Below are 24281 nucleotides of genomic sequence, written 5' to 3'. Positions count from 1 at the left end.
AGAAGAGGAAACAGAGTGAAAGAGAAGATAAATCTACATTACACAAACAAAATCAACTATATGTGTTATGTTTCTGGCTACTGTTTTTATATGTATATATAATATTCATATATAATATCTGTATCTATATCTATATGTAGATATTTCACTGGAGGAACATACAATCTATTTTGACTCTGTCTACTTTAATCAAACCTGAATAACTGGCCAATCTCGACTTGATTTTGCAATGTTTAGACACAGAATAAATACACACACCACTCCAGTTCAAAATGCTTTTTCCCCAAACTCAAACATTATCAGTATCTCCTGCAAAAATATGACCTTGAGTTTTTAATTGTTGACTTGAAGACTTAGGATATTTCATATCTCCAGCAATTGAAAGAATGCTATTCATGTTAACCACAAGAGGCTTAAGAGAGTGAGCTAACTGCTGTATCCGCATTCTTAGAGCTGTTCGATAGCAGAAGAGGCTGTTCTGCTGCTTGATGGCAACAGGGGTCTGAAGGCCCTTTCATGGAGCCTTGCAGGCTGGAAGGTGAGTCATGGGGCAGCACCAGAACCTCTGGACTCATCCACAACTTCAGGAATGAGGAACTCAGCGCCCACAGAGGATGAGATCAGCTGCTTTTAAGGACAATCTGGTTGTCAGGTTCAATGAACACCCACATTAGACTTCACTGGACAGGCAAGAAAAAGGACATGTAGTTCCTATGTTGACTCTGAAATGCTGGCTCTGCAGGGACACTTGGAGACATATTTTCCCCAAGGCCTTCCAAGGGAAAAAAGAGTGCTTGTTTTCCACAAGTTTGCTTAGTTTTAGGACACTGTAACTTCCAAATAAAGCTACCTCCCTTTGAATTTGAACTGGATCTGAGGCACCAGACCCATGTGTTCCTCAGTATTAAAATGGTCTCTTCAGGGATCACATTTTCTTGTTCAGGTGTTTAGAGTAAAATACATTAATGGGTTATTTTAGTTTCTTTAAAGAACTCCAGGTTTTTTTAAAGCAAGTCTTCAGACATGAACAATGTGTCCTGGGTTCCATACGAATCGTGTACTCATACTATTAACGGATTCATCAAATTGTGGATTATTTTTCTCCAGTCAAAAATAAAAAGAAAACATAGCCAATAATTTTTTAAAAATCGATGCTACATCAAAAAGCTTTGCTTATACATCCCTCCCAAGTTTATTAAATATAATTTTAATTACATCGATCAAAGTAATTTGGACTGTGCAGTGAAAATTCAGGAGGCCGTGTCACTTATCCATGATATTACTTACCATTGACTCATATTACTTTCCCACAAAATTACTTAGACTTAGATCTATCTTTGGAGCTTATTCTTCAAAAACACAGCATAGAAAACATATATGAGTTAAGCATTCCTAATACAAAAATCTGAAATCCAAAATTCTCCAAAATATGAAATATCTGAGTTTCCTTCACAATTGGAAAATTCTACACCTGACCTCATGTGACAAGTCACAGTCAAAAATGCTGAAATCCAAAAATATTGTATAGAATTCCTTCAGGCTATGTATATGAGGTATACATGAAATATAAATAACTTTAGTGTTCAGAATTGGATCTCATTATGCATATACAAATATTCCAAAATCTGAAAGAAATAGAAATTCAAAACACTTCCAGTTCCAAGCACTTTAGATAAGAAACTTAACTTGTATCATAATGACCTCACTTTCTGAATGCTCCCTAACATTACAACTGAGTTTAATAATTTCATAAATATTAAATTTCTTTGGGAACATCTAATAAAACTGGTCTAGCATTCAAATTAGGCTGCTATTAATGCAAAATGAATGATTTTCATTGTATGGCAACTTCACAGAAAAAGGAAGAAATTAAAATATATCTTTCATCTGAATTTGTAGGTAAAATATCCCTGCTTTTGTTCTTGTGTACCCAATTTTCATCGACTCGGACTAGCACCTGGGATGATTCAATCTACCTTTTGTTCTAGCAGCCCTTTGGTGAACATATCCCTAAGATCAGTCTTTGGAACCAGCCCGCCTACTGAGTCACAGGTAGTTAAGGGAAGGTGACTTACATTCATATACTGAGGTTTACTTGCTCTACGTCTTACTCTTGCTCTGAGAGTCAGCAGACATTAGATTGATAGTCACAGTTTGTGTACCTTAAGCCTCATAGTCACAGCTTACAAATGAAATCATTCACCTCATCTGTAATACAAATAGCATTTAGTTGATTTATATTCAGAATCTCTGATTAATTACAGAGAGCAATTACATATATACAGCTATAATAAAATTTTTTGCTTACTTCTTATCAGTAAAATAATATCTCTTAATGGCTAGTAGGATTAACTGAAATCATGTACCTTTACAAGTAGGGTTAGAGTGAGAGTTAGAGAACCTAGCTAATAAAAAGAGCTTATGGAATATGGTATGTAAAATACACAAAATTATAGAAGATAAATGTCTCTACCTGAGCTTATATACTTAACACAAGTACCTAGTATTTCTAATAAATTAGCTTTTAATTCTTTGGCTTCTATTTCCTCAAACACATTGTGAGCTGATAGAAGACAGAGAGACTGTGCCTTAGTTACACTTTCTGTCTTCCCCCTTAGCACTTAACCAAGCATCTACTCAGAGTCAGCACTCAATAAATATTTCATATGCTATGCTTTATACTCACACACTTGGTTGTAACAATCATCTGAGAAAGCAAGTATTATGATCTTTTTAGAGACTAAAGAGGTTAAGTGATTGTCCAGACTCATATAACTTAAACTTACGTGTGGTTAAACCAAGTTTCAAAAGATGGTCTGTCTCTTAGGGACCAACAGACCCCATGTGTCCCATTAGGAACTCTTACTCCAAGAATCTGCATCACCAATTGGAATGACCCTAGAATACTGAGAAAAACAAAACAAAAAACAAACTTTCAGTCTCAAATATTAAAATTTTTAAAACTTTCTTAAGACTATAGATGGAATTTAATTTATCTCGTATATCTGGCTTATGAATAAAACCACCTAAAATCTTAAAAAGTCATCAATATCATTTATTTTAATCAGTCAGCATAACAGAGATGAGGATTATATTAAAGCATCTGGGGCTAGCCCCTTAGCTTATTGGTTAAGGGATCCAGAACCCATGCAGCCCCAGTGACTTGAGAAGCATACCAGGCATGTGTGTCTGTGGACCCAATAACTCATTAGGATGGAGAAATGAAGAAAGAAATTGCACCATGACCATTTCTGCCCCATTGTGTGTGTGTGTGGGAGGGGAAGGGATAATTTTTTTCTTTTCTTTCTCTTTTATATAAGCACATGTGTCCTTGGTCAAAAAAAACAAAAAACAAAAAACAAAAACAAAACTACTATGCTAAGGTGTTTTAAAGAATCTGAAATCATTTGCTACATATATTATTAGCAACTCTTAAGAACGCTATCACTATATACATGTATGTGGGGATATACATTTGAAAACAACTGAATTTATCATTTATTCAGTTTGAGAATCTTGCTGTTCACTCTAAGTTAAAGATCAAATCCACTTTTCAATGTTAGATTAATAGTTACCTGAAATAGCATATGATCACTCACATGGATAGGTTAAGAACTCTCTCTTTAGGGGCCAGAAGGTGGTGTGGTGGTTAAGGCACTAGACTCCCATATGACTGACAGTTGTTCGAGTCCCGGACATGGCAGCTTGAAACTCACACCGGACAGATAAATGCATGCCCAAAATCCAGAGAAGAGAATGGAGGAGAAGGGCTTGTGGCATGACCATCCCCCCTGAGGGGAGACTTCTCACTTTCTCTCTGTGGCTCTCTGATGAGCACTGTTGCCCTATAGCAAAAATTTCTCTTAAAACAAAACAAAAAACAACTCTATCTCTAGACACCAGTGCTTTTATTCTCCCCCTCAAAAGCAACTTCTGTTGTTCCTGCCTTTCTTACAGCTTTGACACTCATTCTATCTTGAATCTCCATGTACAAAAACAAAGTTTTCAGAGGAAAACACCATTAGCCATGGTTAGGAATTCCTAGCTCCAAGTCAAAAATTCTGCAATGTTTTTTCCTAAACAACAGATGTGCACGATGCCATCTTTCAGCAATGGTTTGTTTGCCATAAACTTAAAATCATCTGCAGGTTATCTGATGTCCTCTTGGAGTAGGGCTGCCCTGGAAGCAAATGTACTAGCTAATTGCTTCTGAATTCTCTGCTCACTGTTTCCTTTACCCATGTGGAGGATCTTGTGGGAGTACGCAAAGCCCCAGGCTTCCCAGCAAGACCGCCAACACACCCTCCAGTCAGAGGTCACAAACTAGCCAGCTGAGTGCAAATCTGGCTCCCAGATGGCTTTTGTTTAGCCAGTAGATCATGTGAACTTGCTTGGCCTCCATTGTACACTGCTGGTTCTATACTCTGGCTCTTCATGAGAATCAGCTGGAAAGTTTTAATAAATATTCATGCCTGAGTCCTGCATTAGATATTCTAATTTAATCAGTCTGGAATAAGACCTGAGCATCTGAATATATTTTAAATTTTGAGGTTATTTTAATGTCAGCCACACTTGAGAACCAATGGTGTTTATATTTAGGAACAGAGGCTGACCCAGAGCACACTGGTTGAATGCCTTGGGAGCTAGATTCTGCATGGCCAACCACAGTTCAAATCCCAGTCCAGGTTGCTTGAAAACCATGCTGGTACATGTGCCCCAAGTCTGGATAAAATGGAAAATCTCTGTTTCTGTCTCTCTCAGTGGCCAGAGTATGCCCCCTTTGACCATTAAAAATAAATAAATAAAAATAAAACTCAAGCTAGATTTAAAGATTGACACCATCATCAAAAGGTGTCCTGGCATAAGAAATGAAGTAAAATAGGAAATCTGGGGACGAAAAAAGCAGAAGACACATTGGCCCAGGTGAATAATGAGGCGAATAATGGGTGTGTTATACCACATGAGACATACGGAAAAATCCAAAGGCAGAGCGAGGCTGTTGTTCAGAACTAGGTACTAGACACAATGTTTTAAAAGTGAGAACAGGCAACAGATCTAGAATTTCTCTGAATCTAACTTACAGTGCCAAGGCAAATGTGGCCAAACCTCTACCAATGGAGGTAACACCAAGAGAGAAAAGGCCCAGGGCCAAGGGAAGTAGAGTGGCATGTTTACTGAAAGTGAGCTAAAGGGTAGAAACCAGAATTAGGCAAGCAGAGACAAGGACTCAAAGGGTAAGAGCAAGGTCTAAAAGGTAGGAATCAGGCTGAGAAAAGAAGAGGCTCAGGACTGAGGTGTCCATGAAGAAGTTTATTTGTTCTCTTCCCTCTCCCAGTGCCGTGTGTGTGTTCTAGGAGTGACTGTTGCCACTTAAAACTGGATATAATTCATAGAAATATCTGGACTCAGATTCAAGGTAACAAATCTGCAGTGTTTGCAATGGTTCAGTCCAAGCAGCAACAAAGACAAACAGAGCATCTGTTTCCATCAGAGGCTTTGGTCTTCTAAATAGCTGCTATTGAGACTTGTTTATTGGGTGCCAAGAGTGGCAGTTCATTGGGACAACATGGCATAAGTGACAAATATTCAAGTAAGTGGATAATGTAGCCTCGGGTAGTTAGATGCTGAGTCAGAAGAACGATGTTATTCCAAGTCTAGACCTTAGCAACACCATAAAATCCTTTCAGTGATGAAGAAATGAGACCAGATCGATTGCTTACTATTGCTATGGTTATGTGGTTGTATTATTGGGTCATCAGAGAAGCCATGACACATTTTTGCATAGGAAAATATAGAAAAATACATCATGACTTTTCTGATGACCCAATAATTACCTATTGCAGCATAACAAATTACCTCCAAAACTACAAGTTAAAATAACAAAAATGTATTATGTCACCAAGTTTCTGAAGATCAGGCATCCAGGAGTAATTTAGCTCAGGATGGCTCAGAAGGTTACATTCAAAGGTGCTGGCCAGGGCTGCAGTCAGCCAAAGGCTTGACTGGTCTAGAGGATCTGCTTCCATACACATTATTGGAGAGGCCACAGTAGTGCCTCTCTATATGGGCATCTTGGAATGCTCACAATCTGGCAACTGGTTTCCACTAATGAGAGAGAGAGAGACAAGGAAAGAAAGAAAGAAAAAGAAAGGAAGGAAGGAAGGAAGAAGGAAGGAAGGAAGGAAGGAAGGAAGGAAGGAAGGAAGGAAGGAAGGAAGGAAAGAAGGAAGGAAGGGAGAAAGAAAGAGACCAAGGTAGATTTCTTATAACCTAATCTCAAAAGTGATATACCATCACCTCTGCCATACCCTATTTTTCACAGGTCAATCTTGGTATAGGGTAGGAGGGTGACACAAGAATATAAATTCCAGGGCGTAGGGATACTTGGGGGCCATCTCAAAGACTGGCTATAAAGTGATTATTGCTATCATCTTTATTTGGTCTCTCAAAAACATCCTCACTGTGTAAATGAAGATGCTGGGATTCCATGTGATTTAGTGATTTGAGCAAGGTCACATTGTTAGCAAGTTGTTCTAAGTTGGTGGGGTTCTTCTTGTCATGGTGACTTGGAATAAACTGATTATCCATAAATTTTCTGTTTTCTTTTATTATTCAGTGGCAGTTCTGCAAAACTAATAGAAAACAACACAGTCTGAATGGGTTTGTTAATATATTTGAACCTGGCCAGCAAACTTAGCTTAACCTACTTACTTACAGAGAAATATCCTTGGGCAATAAGGAATCTGCCTGATAAAATCTTTTGTCTGTGCTCTACTCTACCACCCAAGTCAACACCATACTGTCATCTCTACCAAATTGTATAATAAAGCCTGTCTAGCTGAATAAGGTTCACAAGTAGGGTTTAATGCTGCATTAGCTCACAAGAGGCTACAATATGCATACATAAATCAGTAGAATTATAAAGACATAATTATAGGATGAGAAAATTTAGAAGCAGATGTGTGTTTAGAAAATAGATATAAAATTGAAAGAAAAATAATGCAATTTGAAACAAATACTAAAAAGATATGTGTAAGGGGAGAAAATAATGCAACCAATTGTTTCAGGTGACACCATGTAAGAGTGCTGTCTCAGTGCCCCTGCCAGTCCTTTGCATTTGACTCTTATTTGAAAATGTATTCTTTTCTAAAATTTTTTTTGATTCGATATTTTGATTAGGTGAGTGTCTCAGTCTGTTACTGCATTGCTAACAGGAATACCTGAGCCTGAGAGAATTTAATCGAGGTTTATTTGTAAAAACTCATGATTCTGGAGGCTGTCAACTGTATCATGGTCTATAGAGGCACAGAGGATGGTGAGTGTGTGCAGAGAGTGAGCGAGCTTAGGGAAGCTCTCTTTCTTTTAGAGCACGCAATACTTACTTTTCATGAGAATTAGAATTCAATAAGTCTCAGGAGATATCAACAATCTGTTCATGAAAATGTTGCCTCCATGATGTAATCACCATGATCTGATCACACTGCCCACTAGACCTTATCACCTCCCAACACCAAATTACAAAATATGAAACTTTGGGGGATCAAGCCATAGTCCAAATGCCTCAGCCATTTTAATTCTTCCTCATGGGAAGTTTTGTGGACTCTGATTCCAGACAGTTTAGGCAATGTAGGCAAATACATATTCTGTACCAGTATACAATTTTCTTTTTCTACATAGGGGCATATACTATGTAAACTACACTGCACCTTAATTTTTCCTCATTAATAGTATTTCTTGGAGCTCTTTCAATGTCAGTACACAAAAATCTTCCTTGCTTTTTTTTTTTTTTTTCAGCTGAATAGGATTCCTTTTTAATTTTTTTTCCAGTTTGCCAGGGGGCACATGCAGTCACTGGAGAGAGAGACAGAGGGAGAGAGAAGAAAGCAAGAAAACACTACCTATGGAGCCTGGTCACACCGAAATCCCTTCTCCTCCATTTCTCCCTTTTTTTTTTTTTTTTTTTTTTTTTTTTTTTGGATTTTGGGCATTCACATGTATGCCCCAAATATGTTTTTCAAGCCACTGGGTCTGCAACTCAAACCTCAGGGTCAGCCCTGGGGATCTAGCTGCCTTAACCACCAGGCACCAACTCAGTATTCCATTCTGATTGTATAAAATCTTTTCCATATAAGCAAGCACTATCTCTAAGAAGAACTTAGATATATGGCATTTTACCCACAAGCGTGAATATATGCATAGGATACATTTTTAGAAGTTCAACTGCTGGGTCAAGTAGTATGTGCCCACCCCACGTCCCATGCACTGTGTGGAAGCTCCCTGGCCATGCTCAACCTTTCCAGCACAGTATGGACTCAAACTTGGATCTCCTCCTAATCTGAGAAGTGAAAATGGTATCCAAGTTTAGTTTCAATTTGTATCTCCCTTACCTTAAATGAGTTTGCACATCTTTCCATAATTTTAAAAGATATTTTAATTTCATTTCATGGAAGTATCTATTTATATATTTTTGCCATTTTTAAACTGAATTGCTACTCTCTTTTTTACTGATTCCTTGGAGCTTTCAATATTTGTAGAAAATAGCCTGTTGCCAATGAAATTAGTTTCAAGCACTTTCCAAGCACTTTCCTCACTTCATTTGTCTTTCATTTCACCTGTGGTGTTTTCTATATTTTTTTTTTGCCACACAGAATATTTATATTTTTTGTAGTCCCATTTATGCATCTTTTTAATTTTTCTAATTGGCTTCTGTGGTCTGTGCCTGTCTTATTCGGTTGGGCTACTAAAACAAAATAAAACAAAATGAGTGGCATATAAACAACAGAAATTTATTTCTCACAGCTCTAGTGGCTGGAAAGTCCAAGGTGAAGTCACCAGCCGATACAGTGTTTGGTGAAGGCCAATTTCCTGGTTCATTATGGCTACCTTCTCCCTGTGTTCTCTCACATGGTAGAGAGGACAAAGGAACTTTCTGAGTTCCTTTTGTAAGAGCACCAATCTCATTCTTGAAGACTCTGTTCTCATGACCTAATCATTTCCCAAAGGCCCCACTTCCCAATCCATCACATTGGGAGTGGAAATTAGGTTTCAACATATGAATAGCAGAGCAGGTATAAATGTATCCAGTCTAGAGCAAGGCACACCGTTTACTCACCATTTGTCCATTGCCTTTCGTACAGTTATTTGGAATTAGGGAAAGTAAATCTTCAAGTCAAACTCATGAAAAGTGAACTATACCTCCAAAAAAAATATAGTCTCAAAAAAAAAAAAAAAAAGTTATGGCCATTGTAAAGACCCCAAAAATGGTTTAAATAAGCAGGAGGGGTTTTTTGCTTGTTTGTTTGTTTTGTTTTGTCTATTAGTAATCCATGGGGACAGATGCCTTCTTTAAACCCATTATTAGCTGGATCACTTGCCAACAACAAAGAGGAAAAAAAAAGAAGAAGAAAGGAAGAAAAGAAGAAAGAAAAGGAAAGAAGGAAGATAAGCAAGCCAAAAAGCAAGGGGAAAAGAAGGCAAAAAAGGTGGGGGGTGGGGAAGGAAAGGCAAACAATCATACCTTCCACTCTGAAGGTGTGGTGTGAACAAATGAATCAGTCAGAGTTGGGGGAAGGGAGTGCCAGGATTCGTGGCCAAGATTCTCCTCACCCAGGCAACAGTTGGTAGGCAGCATTTGTGGCAGTGGCTAAAAGCTGTTCCCGCGCTTGGCTGGGACAGTATCTGCTGAATAACTAGGCCAGTCCTAGAGCCAAGATCCACAGCTCAGCTGCTGTTACTGCTGCTGAAGAAGGCTCAAAGATCGTTTTTGCTGAGTCAAATCTCTCTTCGGGGATTTAGAAAACAAATGAGGCTCTGAAAAGTGGAAATTCCTCTGGGCAATTCTTTGAGAAACAATACAGTTGGACTTTTTGCTATTTAGTTCTTATAGAATAAATTCAGTCAAAGGTAGAGACCTCACCATCATGATAGCCATGGAACAAACACTCTGGAAGAAAATTCCTAATGTTAAACAAAACAATGAGAGAGAAATAAAAAAATTATGAAAAAAAGAGTTGGAAAAAAAAAAAAGCGTATAGACGTATATTTCAAAATGAAAGACAGATGCTCACAGTTTTCCATGCCAGCTAGTCTGCTGTGTATAAATAGGAGAAGCTCAAGGTAAACTACCAAGAAAATGACTCATCTGGGCAAGAATAAGGAAAGAGATCAAGTGTTCCTGAATTATTAGTAACTTGAAATTACACCCTTATGCAGAGAAGCTTCAAAGCGGAATTCTCCAAACTTTGACCTCTGGCAAATGCATGACCCAGCAATGACTTTAGGTAACTAGCGCCGGGATATCCCAGGGAATGTTTAATATGTCTAGCCCACATACATTTGTTCATTTTTTAAAAAGGTGCTCAAAATACCTTAAGCATTTCATAAAGTGTTTTAACTAAAAACTGTGGATATTTGGAAAAGAAATTCTCATTATGTGTCATCTCATCACAATCTGAGCAAATATTTCTTGAGTACCTACTATGTGTAAGGCACTATGCCAGGCTTTTAGCAGGAATCCCAAGAGGAGCATGTAGTGGTTAGCCCCTTCCAAATATTTGCAGTCTAAAAAAAAAGGCATCTATCAGGCACCAACATTAAGAAGGAGAGAACAGGAAGGAAGAAGAGGAGACACTATATGGGATATCAAGATTCTAGTATTTTCCACACAAAGATGACACAACAACATTTGAACTAACACAGTTCATACTTCTCTGAGCTCAAGGTCAGAGTCAAAGTCACACTGAAAAGGCCACAGCAGAGACTGGATCAAACCTAGTCATAGGCATATTAAATAGCATTTGTTACAATTGATCCCATTTAAGAAAAGTTCATTATGTTCTTCTCCTAATCTTTAACTCTTATTAATGTGACAGACACCATAAAGTCACGATGGCTTCACAATTTTAAATATTTGGCTTTTATTTTAATATATTATTTCTAAGGGTGTTTCTTTTCTGAACATGTCACCATGGCCAGATATTTGGTATTACTTGGTACCTCAGAGTTTCTGCTTACTTGTAGCAAATATTGCCTCAAGGCTTTATGGCTTCATTCATGGCTTTTTTTTTAAATTTTTTTTTTATGCTTTCTAGTGCCTTCTAGTCTATCCCCTTTTACCTATGTTTCTCTTGTTTTTCTCACTACTCTAATGTCTGCTGACTTCCTTTCGGACAAAACGTCTCAAGAAGAATCAGCTCAGCCATTTATGTGACGATATAGGAGAGACATATTAGGGTAAATAGGGGCCACCAGCAAAATATTGCTGTCTCTGTGTCCTGTGTTTCACCAGTGATCAATGTGACGGACCTACACAGCAGGAAGGGCGTCTGCAGTCACAGAAGGAGTCATCAATGGCAACTTTCCAAAACAAAGTTACGATCATGTCAGATACCCACAGATCACAGAGTCTTTCTTGGTGTTTTTGCTGAGAAAAATACCAAGAACTATTTCACTTTTACTATTTCATCAAGTGGCTGCATGCGCTCTGACTTTAATTATAGACCTCTTTTCTATGTCATGTCATTTACTTGGAATGAAGTGTTGTTTTGACTGAATTATAAAATGATAGCATTAAAGAGATTAGCATGAGCTGGACACTGCTGCTTGGCAGACTGGGACCACATAGGAGGCTGGAGTATGCTGGGCACACTGGCACATGCCTGTAATCCTAGCCACTCATGAGGTGGAGGCAGGAAGATCATGACACAAGGAGACCTTGTTTTAAAATACACCACACAAACACATAGGCGCACATGTGCATGCGTGCATGAACACTTGCACACACACATGTACACAAAGAGGGACCAGGAAATTCAGTTCTTCTTTTTTTTAATCATAAATGCATTACTAGACTCTTAGAAGGACTACACGGTATACATCTGGGAAGAAAACTAGAACCTGTGCATCCCCTTTACAATACAATGATGACATGCTGCCATTGCGGACATTTTATGGAGCAGTTCACCCCCATGACTATCTATTGATGAATGGATAAGCAAAATATAGTATTACGGTGTTATAGGTGTTACAATAAAGAAATGGAGTACTGATTTATACAACAATATAGATGAGTCTAAAAATCACTTTGCTATGAAAAAAGTCAGAGACATAAAACCACAATATATAGTATTCTAGTTCTAGGAAATACACCCCAAAATGCAAATCTAAAAAGACAGAGTAGGTTAGTGTTTACCTGAGACTGGTGGCAAGGGGGGGATGTGACAATAAATGTGCTCCAGGCATCTCACGGGGAAGGCAGAAACATTATAAAATTGGCTTGTAGTGATGTTTCCACCACTTTGTAAATTTACTGAAAATCATTGAAATGTACACTTAAAAAGAATTTTATGGTATGTAAATTATGCCTCAATAAAGATGATAAGTAAGGCAACAACAAAAAAGTGTAGCTTTAGATATAATATTTTTACACTAAACTGTCCAAATTTTTTCTAGTTTTCAATCAGTCCTTCAATTGCAATACAACTATTTTAACACAAATTTTTTAAAAAAGGTTTAAGGTTTTTATCATAGGATGTGTGTGCTCACCAGAGAGACAGAGAGTGAGACAATGAGAGGGAAAATGAGAAATCACCCTCCAGGGGATGTCCAAATCTCAATCCCTTCTCCTCCACTCTCCTCTTGGGAATTTGGACACGCAGATACACATGCCCGGTGTTATTTTCAAGTCACCAACTTGAATGTGGGTCAACCACGTGGGAGTCCAGCACCTTAACCACCATGCCACTTGCTTGGCCCCCAGCACCAATTAAAATTTAATCTGAACAGAAATACATGCCAAAAACAGCATAATAATTTCTTAGTGCCAAGAATAGAATAATAGGTGGCTGAGAACTTTTCAGTTTGCTGTGAGCCATAAATAGAGACTGTAAATGACAGAGCCCATCATAATCAGAGGACTCATTTATTCCTAATTACAGATCACCTCAGTTGACTGTGTTGAATTTAGAGGCCTACTGATTCGAAGGACATTTAGAAAAAAAAAAAAAAAAACAGTTTAGGCAACTATGATGAACACATTTAGAGCATGGGAAATGAACAAAAAGTAGAGTAATCCTGAAAACCCATTACATACATGTAAGAAAAAATATACACTATAAATCATCATTGATGAACATAATGACTACTTGAAATTTAGATCTGTGATTGAGACCACTCTATACCATTTGACAGACAAGACTTTCCTAAAAGTAAAGTGAGATTCATGGCTTTTAAAGATGGGAGGCTAAAATAAAATACTTTTAGCAAATTGAAAGAAAAAATTTAACTTTGAATTCAATAAAAATGAGGCATTTGATCATCTTTCAAATGAATATCATTTTTGTAAGCCTTAAATCTGTCATACGCTATACCTGGCATCTGGCATCTTATGGAGTAGAAAAAGAAGTAGATGTTCTGTAGACTGACCAGTTTCTATATGTTACCACAAGTTGGTAAATGCTTCTTAAAGTGGTGAAAGTTTCTCCTTGCTATGGAGATAAACTTAGTTTAAAAAATTCTTCTTTAGTCTTAGGAATAGTACTCAACCATTTAAGCTGTTTCTAATTCATATTTAGTCTCTAGGAGTTAATGCATGCATTTAACATCAGGAGGACTAAGCTAATTCTTCCTTCTTTTCTTTACCCATTATTTAACATCCCGGACATTTCAGAAGTACATTGGTTTCAGAAATTTAGACTTTATCAAAAGCATCAACCATGCTAGGTTCTGAAGATGGTACATACTCAAAATTGTTCCTAGAATAAATGAGGCCTGAAGAGAAATTTAATAGTTTTTTTTTTAATATCTCCAGTGATAACTTTCCATATCAAACCACAGACTTAAAGAAAGCTTTTGTTTGGGGGACGAGCAGATGGTGTACTAGTTATGTTGCTGGACTCCCACATAGTCAACCGCTGTTCAAGTCCCGGACCTGGTGGCTTGAAACTCATGTAGGATGCATGTGCGTGCATGCCCAAGATCCCGACAGGAAACTGTGGCCTGGCCGTCCCCCTGGGAGGTGACTTCTTGGTTTCTGTTTCTCTGTCTTTCCAGCAAGCACATGTGCCCTGTAGCAAAAATCTCTCTAAAAAATGAAAAGAAAGAAAGCTTTTGTTCTAAACCAGGATTTCTCAACTTGTGCAATACTGATTGACATTTTAGTCCACATAATTCTTGGTTCTTGAGGGTTGTCTTGTGCATAATAGATTATTTAGCAACATCCATGGCCTCTATTCACTAGATGTCACTTATACCCACTACCTTGAAAGTCTGATAGCTGAAAAGTTTTCTGCATTTTGCCAAATGTCTGCTGGGGAAGTCAAATTGATCTCCATTTGAGAATCACCCGTTTGAATGATAGCAGTGGCAAAGAATCAGAAGAATTAGACAATATTCCTAAGCATAGTGCAAACATTTTTACCCATGAAATTATGTAATCTGTCCATGGCCAGCTGTTTCAATTAATTACAAGTGAGATCAAAGTTATGGGCTTTCAATTTAAAATAACCTCACTACGACCCTAAATATCGGGTTGTCGAAAAAAATCATGATGCATTTTTCCATAGAAAAAACAACTTTATATATCCAGTTTGCAGATGAAGAGTTAAAAGTTTGGAAATAAAGTCTACCAAAGATCACATGACCGTCAATTGATTTAACCCAATTCTTCTTAACTAAGGTACATGCTCTTGATCACTTTATTATCCTTTTATAAAATAGATGGGCTCTGCTACCATCATCGACTACAATTAAGAATATTAGTGACTCAGTGCCAACGTATTCTCATTCCAGGAAAAATATTTCCAGGGCTATGATTTACTGAAGGTGAGTCATTAGAGACATAAAGGAAGAACAAAATCTGTATTTTACAGGGACATGGAATAAATGCCTACAATTATTCCATCTCAGATTACCCTTTAGGTTACGAAGCCTATCAGAAGAATAACACTGGGCAAGAATGATAGGATAACAGTGGAACTTTCTCCAGGAAAAGGTGAAATAAAATCAGAAGGGAAGGGAGTGCTGTCACTTTCATGTCTGACACTCAGAGGCTGTGCTAAAGAAAACATTTCTGGCATATTTTTAGGCTTATTATGGAAAATGGACCCTGCTGGGTCACATGGACAAGCTTCCAATCCAATAAGAGTCAGAAATGCAAAAGAAAAATACCCTGGGAAAATTTTTCTCCTACTCACATGTAGCAAAGAATATAGTACATTCCCCTGTCCAGGCTATAATTAAGATGAAAGGCATGTTCCCCTCCTATTTGCCATCTAGCGGCATGGTTAACATTCCATCCTGGCTGCAGTGGCCTGATTTGTCTAATACAACACATTTTTATGGAAAGAAAGAAAAAAAAAAAAAAAACCAAACACATTTAGTCTTAAGTGTTTCATAGGATGAGCTATTTCAGTTTCAACTATTTTTAACTCAGTTAAAAGAAAACATTTTTGAATTGATCATTTCTTGCAGGAACGAGCATATAAGACTACCTCTCTTCAAAGTCTAGCTGTCTTGTTTGCTTAAGGTGCTGCCTTGTGTTGTTACTGCCGTTGCCTGTGATGGGTCAATCTAAAAAGGTTTGGACAGTGTGGTATGTGCCCAGAAGGTCATATGTTTTCTTCAGCCTCTTGGGGTATCAAAACTTGGCCACTGAATCTTTGAGAAGAAGGCTGTTTGTAAAAACTCTGATACTTTTGAATTCCACCCAGACTGAAATTGGCACGAGAACAGTCCTTTTTCATGAAGTTCCTACCTCTCCTTAAACCCATCAAGCCCAAGCAGTCAAAAACAACAAAGCAGGTCTAGATCAAGAACTCAATGTGGATCTTCATAAACACATGTATATTTTTCAAAAACTTATATAAATTAGGCTATATAATTATACACATATACTTTTATAGTCTATATAATTTCTTTCAATCTTCTAGAAAGATCATCAAGGAATTGTCACTTATAAGTAAATTTTTTTTTAAGACAGAGTCTTATCTTGTGTGCCTCCTGCCTTAGTATCTCAACTGGAATTATACATATGAATCACCACACTTGCTCTTTTTTTCAATAGGGTCTTGCTCTGTCACCCAGAACAGCCTGGAGCTCCAGACCTTCCTGCATCCACCTCGTGGAGTTGCTAAGATTACAGACACATTCCACCACACCTAGACTTTAGGTTGGACTGGGAACTGAACTGGACTCCCTGTGAGTTTTCAGCCTGCAGAGCACAGTCTGTGGCAGTGTACACCACCCTGGCTGGGCCAATTATTTCACTTATAGACTGAGATGATCTGAAATATAATTTTAGTATAATCACTTGTATTACAGTGATATGGAATCAAAGCACACACTCATAGATCATTCCACGTCTAAAGAAATCATCTTTTTGGAGGACTTAGAAACTTACTGGTCTAACCAAAAAAGTTATTTCCGTAGTAACCATATTGGTTTTTTTCTTAAAGAATTATTTTACTTAACTTTATTTATTTGTTTATTTATTTTATTTGGCCAGAGAGAGACAGAATGTGTGTGGGAGGCAGGGAAGAGTGAAAAAGCAAGCTACCAGGTCCAGGACTCAAACTGTGGTCAGTCATGTGGGAGTCCAGGGCCCTTAACCACCACACCACCTGCTGGCCCCCGTAATAACCATATTCTATCAGATGCAGGGGAATTTACATCCAATGAATATATGAATAATTACAAATTTTCTCAACTAAAAAATTAAGACATAAGTTTTAAGGTTTGTACAGTCACAGAAGGTGTGGGATAAATAGATGAATCTGCTCCACATTTGTTAATACCATTCTTACTAATGGTGGACCCAGTAATACATCTTCCAGTTGTGCCAATACTGTACCTCAACTTAATGCCTGAGGTCCTTTTACCAAACAAGCTCTACTTTTTTTTACTCCTGGGTCAGGATACAATAGGCAATTGAATTTTCTTACACTGTAGAACCCTACTAGTCATTCAGCTACATTTCAGACTCTTTGAAAGTTCTCTCCAGCCTGCTCCAGAATAGCTCATCTCTGAGTCATGAGGCTTCTTCTTACCCCCAGTGTAAGGTTCTCTGAAGTCTGTAGGTCTGCAGCCTTGCTCAGGAACCACCAGAGTTGCTCTGCCATGAGTAGCGAGGAGTTCCCAGACCCAGGACTTCCAAATATGAATCCAGTGGCTGTTTAGTCAGTATATTCTGAATGCTACCTCTTGGAAATTCTGACCAGTGTGATATAGAGCAGCGAAAGAAAAAGAAGGATTTGTTCCACATTAAAATATATTTTATAAGCCAGTCATGGTGGCACATGTGGGGTTCTACTGCTAGACCAGTTGAGGTCACACGGAGGCCGGGGTTTGACCTCACTCGCCCTAAAAAGTCAAACACAGAGGCATATGCCTATAGTCGCAGCTACTTGGAAGGCTGAGACAGCAGAATTGCAAACATTGCAAAACCCTAACACACATGTACACAATAGAAAAGAATACATTTTACAGATGCATGATATTATTTCCCAAATGGCTGCAGTCCTGTTACAAGTGCCATTAGCTTTTAACCAGTTAATCACATGGGAAATGAGAAAGATTGAAAGAAAATATGAGGAAGCTATTCATTCCGTTTAGTAATTAATACAATAGACTGAAGTTATTTGTAATGTCAGAGATCAAGTACAGGCTGTTGCTGAAGAAAGATGTTAAACCTTGCCTACTGGTTAACATTAGTCAAGAGTTAGTCCTGAGATAGTAGAAGAGCTCGGGTGAATACAATAAGCAATAAGCAAAAAAAGGTGACTTGTTCTGAAATCTATTCACCCCCTCTGCACATGGTATGCACTACAGCTCCTATTGGCTCTCACACAAACCACTAGAAGAAAATTCCTTTTGTTTAGGCTCATTGCTTCTGAAGTATGCAAAGCAGTTAACTTATAACAGAAGAACACTTGATGTTCTCAGTGGATCCTGGAGATAAGATTCAAATTCAGAAAGATGGCTGTTCATATGAATGGTGTCTATGCTGGCCTAGTTCCAGCAATAGCAAACTGCTTTTATGCAACTGACTTGGCTGGCTTGTCTTACTATGATTACCTCCAATCCTTGTGGAGTGTTCAGCCAAGCAATCCCAGTAAAAGCACAATTGTTTCAGGAATGAGGAGAAAGTTGATCAAAGAGAGATTCTCCTAGTGTTTCAGAGAACAGATCATCCCAAAGTGTTCCATCAGACACCAGGCTACCCTCTTGGCAGAAATGTTAGAGAGACCAGAATCAATGATTTCTTCCAACCTTATGAAGCTAGAAAATTACCTTATTCCCAATGATTATTCAACATGAGGAGAAAATTGTGACCTGTGAGTTACTTTGAATCAAAGTTCCAAAATGGTTTCTGGCTCAGACGAACGTTATATAAAAATAAGGGTTGGAATGTGCCATAAGGAGTCATGTAGCCAAATCATTATTGTCATAATCATCACAATAAAAGTAGAAGATCCAAATGTATTCTTCTCTTTTGCATGTGGTTCTTTGGAACTCATTTAGACAAATGTCTTAGTTATGTTTTATAAGCTAATATTAGAATTACATTTTTCACCAACATTGAGAAAAAATTAACTAAACTGGAAAAGTCCAGAACAAATAAACAGCAGATAATCCAAAAAGAGAGTTAAAAGCTGACTTTTCTCAGGAAACAATGCCATTGGCTTTTATTTTGATGCTAAATGCACACATGGCAAACTTTTCCAAGTGCATACCACTATACTTGGAATGCTATGTTTTAGGGAGAAAAAAAGGCATGGGAGAGCTGGCAGAACAAAGAAGTGGCAAGCCAAAAAAAATAACCTCTAGAAAGTGATTATTATTAAAGTTCGAGGACATTTTATATAGATAACTATCTGTATGTAGATTATTATACATATATATAATTTTGCATTTTACATAGCTATATGCATATAGATATAGATAGATATAGATAGAGAGAAAAATAGATAGAAAGATGATAGTTTTTTTGTTGTTGTTGTAACATTGGTCTGAGCCAGGAACCTTTTTGGAATTTTCTTTTGAATTAATTCAGAGGTCATTATACCCACCCACCCGCACACACACACACACACATATCCCTTTCTTTCACTCTAGAGAGAGATAGAGAAATCAAGAGAGAGATATACAAGAGAGACAAATATTGGGTTGTCAGAAAAGTCATGATGTATTTTTGCATAGAAAAACAGAAAAATATGTCATGACCTTTCCAACGATCCACTGTCTCTCTCTATGTGTGTGTGTGTGTGTGTGTGTGTGTGTGTGTGTGTGTATATACATTCATACATCATGCTCTTTTGCCATATAGGATGACAGGACAGCAACTCAGAAACACTGGCAGGAACTTCCCTGATGATCATAGTTTTGTGCTTCGCTGAGTGTATAACTCTTAGCACTGAACCAATGTGTTCTAGGATAAGTTTGTTTTTCAAGGAGTAAGCAGACATGGGTGTTTGTCCTTAGAATGGCTAGGTTTATATTTGAAACAGGCAAAATTTTGATGAAGAAAAAGATAAGAGAGAATTGAGGAAACCAGAGTGATATTTTAAAAATGCAAGGTGTTCAATCAACCAAAAGAGTTCTAAGAACAAAGGTAGATTTGGCAGTTGAAGAAAGCAGACCATTCTAACCTAGGACAAGACCTATCAGGCTGGTAGTAGGTAATTTGTATGTGTAGGATGGTAGATGGGGGTCAGAGCAGCCGTGGGGCCTAAGAAAGAGGCAGATTGGAGGATGAGTTGCTCCAGGCAATACCAGGGTGTTGTTGTTACCAGGTGTCTGTTCACAGAAGTTCTGGTGCCAGGAAGGAGAATGCCCCATCAGAGTTTGGAAACTAGGGAAAAGGCAGGGAATCTGGAAAGTAGGTCACACCATGAGTCAGGCTAGAGGGGCTGAGCATGGAATTGACCATGGAATGAGCCAAGGTGGTGACTGGAGTATAGGAAAGAAACATAGTGATGATGAGTCGACATGAGGGAAGCGTGGGAATGCACCTCCCACCTGCCACTAGCCCTCAGTGCTGCTGTTTTCTACCAACCAGGGCCTGAGCATATGTTCTGTTGGATACACATGATATGACTTCATCGAATAAGACATGTGGTCAAAATTACCTGATATGTGTGCTGAGTTCATTTTTCACTGAACAGTATTGACTTCCCCTCTGTGCCAAGCACTGTGCTTAGTGCTAGGGCCACCAGCAGGAGGAACACCTGGCTGAGATCCACCAGTCATGACTGTGCATGTCCATTAGCCTGCGACCAGGGAGTTATGGGCAAAACTGGGTTGTGAATATTTTTTTAAAGGTTTCATTTTTAATTGCTCAAGAACACATAAGAGAATTTAAGAGAAAGGTTTGACAACAAACTTGGCAGCTTTAAAGTAGCAGAACTCAATGAAATGAAAAACATCACATGATCCTTAGAAACCAGGGAATGAAAAGAAGTAAGAACAAAATTAGTTCCCCATATTTTGAGAGGTAAAATTAGCTAGTTCTTTGAGGGGAAACAAACAAACAAACAAAAAAATGATGACAAAACCAAACAAAATAATTCCAACAGGTAGTACTTGGAAAAATGATGTCTTCTTCATTGTGTCATTTAAATAAAGGCACGAACAGAGCTCAGAACTATTTATTTAATTTTGTTATTATTCATCCGTAATGATGAAATTCACTCAAATAAAACAATTTTTAGAACATCATTTAGAGCTAAGGAGAGGTTTAAGTACCATCATTTTATTTGTATTTATTTCTTCTGGGAAAGGGAGAGAGAGCACATTACCAAAAGGGTCTTTTTGCCACAATCCATCCGTAGACACAGTTAGCCCAAGCTAGGGACTCATGTGCATCCAGCATACTCAGAAAGGATCCAGATGTGAACCAGGAATGCTTCCATGTAGGTCGACCTCACAGAACATAGTGTTTTATGGCTGTACCAACATGCAGCTGCCATCAACACCACTCCCCCCATCCATTATCTTGAAGGCAGACCATGTAGTGGATCAAGAATGCGGGGTTGGGAGAAGTGCTGGCTGGGACCACATGACAGTTTCATCTCTTTATTAGCTTTGATACCTTGGACAAGAGCCTTCAATTTTTTATAATTCCCTTATCTGTAAAAGGTGAATTATAATAGACTCAACCTCTTAGGGTTATTAAGAGGATTAAATGAGTAAATACATGTATAGTGTACATAACACTGTTATTAATTTAGAGCTACAATTTACAGAGTATCCTATGTGCTGGGAACATAACTATTAATAAGGAAAGCACATTCCTTGTTAAAAAGTTTACATTTTAGTGAAGGACACAGACAAGAAAACAGATAAATGATGACATGTTCTGATATGAGACAGGATGGACAGGAAGGAATAGAAAAGAGTAAGAGAGGATTATGTGATTACCTAAGGTCATCAAGGGTGATCTCTTGGGAGGTAACATTTACCTTAAGAACTGATGAATGAGAAGATAGCTGTGAGATCAGGCAAGGGTAGAGTGATTGGTTCAAAGGAATGAGAACTAGAGTAACCAGAAGAGATGGGTTCTGGGAATTGGTAGGAGATAAAAGTGACTGGCCCTCGACAAGGCTATGCTGAGATCCTTCCAAAGCAGGGAGTTGTGCTTGGAAATTGTGAAGTCCAAAGGGTAATGAAAGGTTCGCTAGATTCCTAATCCTACAGTGTGATTTAAAATTCTATAGCTAGACCAGATCACAGGATGGTCGTAAGACAGCCATAATAGATCTTCTGTGACCTGTGAGGTTCATGTCCTGAACCTGACTACTTGAGGAAAGAGGTTGGGGACATGAGTGTGCATGCCCAAAATCCCTAAAGGAGGGAGAGATGAAGGAGAAGGAACCGCTGTGTGACTTCTCCCCATGGGGTATGCATTATCCTTCTATCTCTGTCTCTCTGCAGCCAGCACACAAACTCTTAGGCAAAATTAAAAAATATATATCCTGCATCCAGTCACTCAGCAAATCTGGCTGCCAGCACCAGAGCTGAGGATCATCCTAGACTTTACAAATGATGCATTGGGGGCCAGCAGTTGGAGTGGTGGTTGAGACTCTGGACTCCCATATGGATGACTGTGGTTTGAGTCCCAGTTCTGACAGCTTGCTTTCTCACCCTTCCTCTGTTTCTGGTCAAACTGAGTAATAATAATATATGAATAATTCTTGCCAAAAAAGAAGAAATGGTGCACTGGTCTACACTTCTGTTTTCTTTCAAGGAGATGAGTCTCCATACAATGAACGACTTCTTAGACGGTAAATTGCTCTAACTCTTGTGGTTTCTGCAGCATTTAAAATGAAATGCAAACTCCTTTTTAAGGTCTTTGAGATCCACAGGATCTTCTCATTGTTCTCCTCTCCAGAATCTTCCTTATATTCTTCCCATCATTTACTAAAAGCTTACCCACAATCTCTTGCTTGAAAGTGAGAAACTCACATTAATTTCTGTACTTTGCTTTACCTGTTGCATGATTCTTCCAGATATTTTACATAGCTTTCTTTTTCTCATACACATCTATGCCCAAGTATAATCATCAAGTGGCCTTCCACTTCTATATATACAGTTGTTGTCTGTATACACATTTCTCCATTGAACTTTTCCTTAGCTGTTGTCACCTCATCTATTTTTTTAATTAGAAAGTGAGCTCCAATTGACAATGTATTTTCACTATCTTAAAGAGTATATACCATAACATCATATTTAATGTATATGTGCTAAATGCTGATGAAACACCTCTGGCTCAGCCTAGTTCTAGTTGCACAACTTGAACAAGTCATTTACTATCTCAAGAACTTGCTATCTTCCATGTGAAAGAGGTAATATAGTAATCTTCCCACCCACTTCGATGTGTCAAAAGTTATGAGAATAGGGACTAGCTATGTCGCTGGACTCCCACATAGTCGACCGCAGTTCACGTTCTGGACCCGGTGGCTTAAAACTCATGCTGGGCGCGTGTGCGTGCGTGCCCAAGATCCCGAGAGGAGAATGAAGGAGAAGGGATTGCGGCATGACCATTCCCCCTGGGGGGTGATTTCTCGCTTTCTGTCTCTCTGTCTCTCTCTGTCTGTCTGGCGAGTGCAGGCATCCTATAGCAAAAACCTCTCAAAAAAAAATTATGAGAATAGGATAATACAGCTAAAGTGCTCTCTGAACTATAACAGACTATATACTATTTGAAAATTGGAAACTATGCTGAGACAACTCTGTTACTTATTGCTACATTATAAATTCAGGTGCCAGAATAATATTAGAATGAATAGAATTGATCCAGCAATCCCACTCTTTGGTATCTACCCAAAGGACAGAAGAATGTTCAGTTGGAAATCTATCCACATCTATGTTTATTGCAGCATTATTCACATTTTTTAAGACATGGAACCAACTCAAATGTCCACAAACGAATGAATTGAAAAAATGTGGCACATGTACTCTGTGGAATACTACTCAGTCATAAAAAACAACAAGGCCCTGTCTTTTGATATAAAATGGACAAACACAAAAGATTTATAGCTGAGTGAAGCAAATCATACTATGAAGGAGAGACATTGTTATGTCTCCACTTAACATATACCAACTGCCCACACTCTATGGTGGAAACTGAAAGATTAGAGGATATAGAAGCATGGAAAATGGTTATTGATACTGAATACAGTGTGGAAAGAGGGTAGGAGAAGGAGAAGAGTGTGAGGAAAGGCATTAAAGAGAAAAATAGAGGCAAGATATTTATGGGACATAGAAATGGATTATCATCTGTTGATGACATGTATAGTATCCTCAACTGGACTGGTGTGAAATGTATTCACGTTGGGAAAATTCACTTTACAAGCTAAGTGATATATAGTGATTGTATAAAAGAAATTAAAATAAAATTTACTAAGAGAAAATAATAAACAAAATTAAATGAATAAATAATTTTAAAAAAAGATTAATAGGAAGGCATAGAATTTCTATTCTTTTGGCCATTATATTGGGTCATTGAGAAAGTCATGATGCATTTTTGGATAGAAAAACATAGAAAAATACATTATGACTTTCTCAACAACCTAATAGTAATAAGATTAATACATATTTTTGGAACTACATGAACTCATTATAAAATAGTTGTGTTTTCCTCCAGTTGGTGGCTTTAGCCATGTTGTGTTTTATTTCCTTCTGAGCTGATTTCCTTAATTCTTTATCTTTCACTCACATAGACTAGAGAGCTCCAGGCACCTTAGGAATTTAGGGTGATATTTGAGAAGAGATGGAACCAGTTTTAT

Source organism: Tupaia chinensis, unplaced genomic scaffold (genome assembly GCF_000334495.1).
Source record: "Tupaia chinensis unplaced genomic scaffold, TupChi_1.0 Scaffold000026_1, whole genome shotgun sequence".
Classification (NCBI taxonomy): domain Eukaryota; kingdom Metazoa; phylum Chordata; class Mammalia; order Scandentia; family Tupaiidae; genus Tupaia; species Tupaia belangeri.
Note: the sequence above shows the minus strand (reverse complement) of the source record.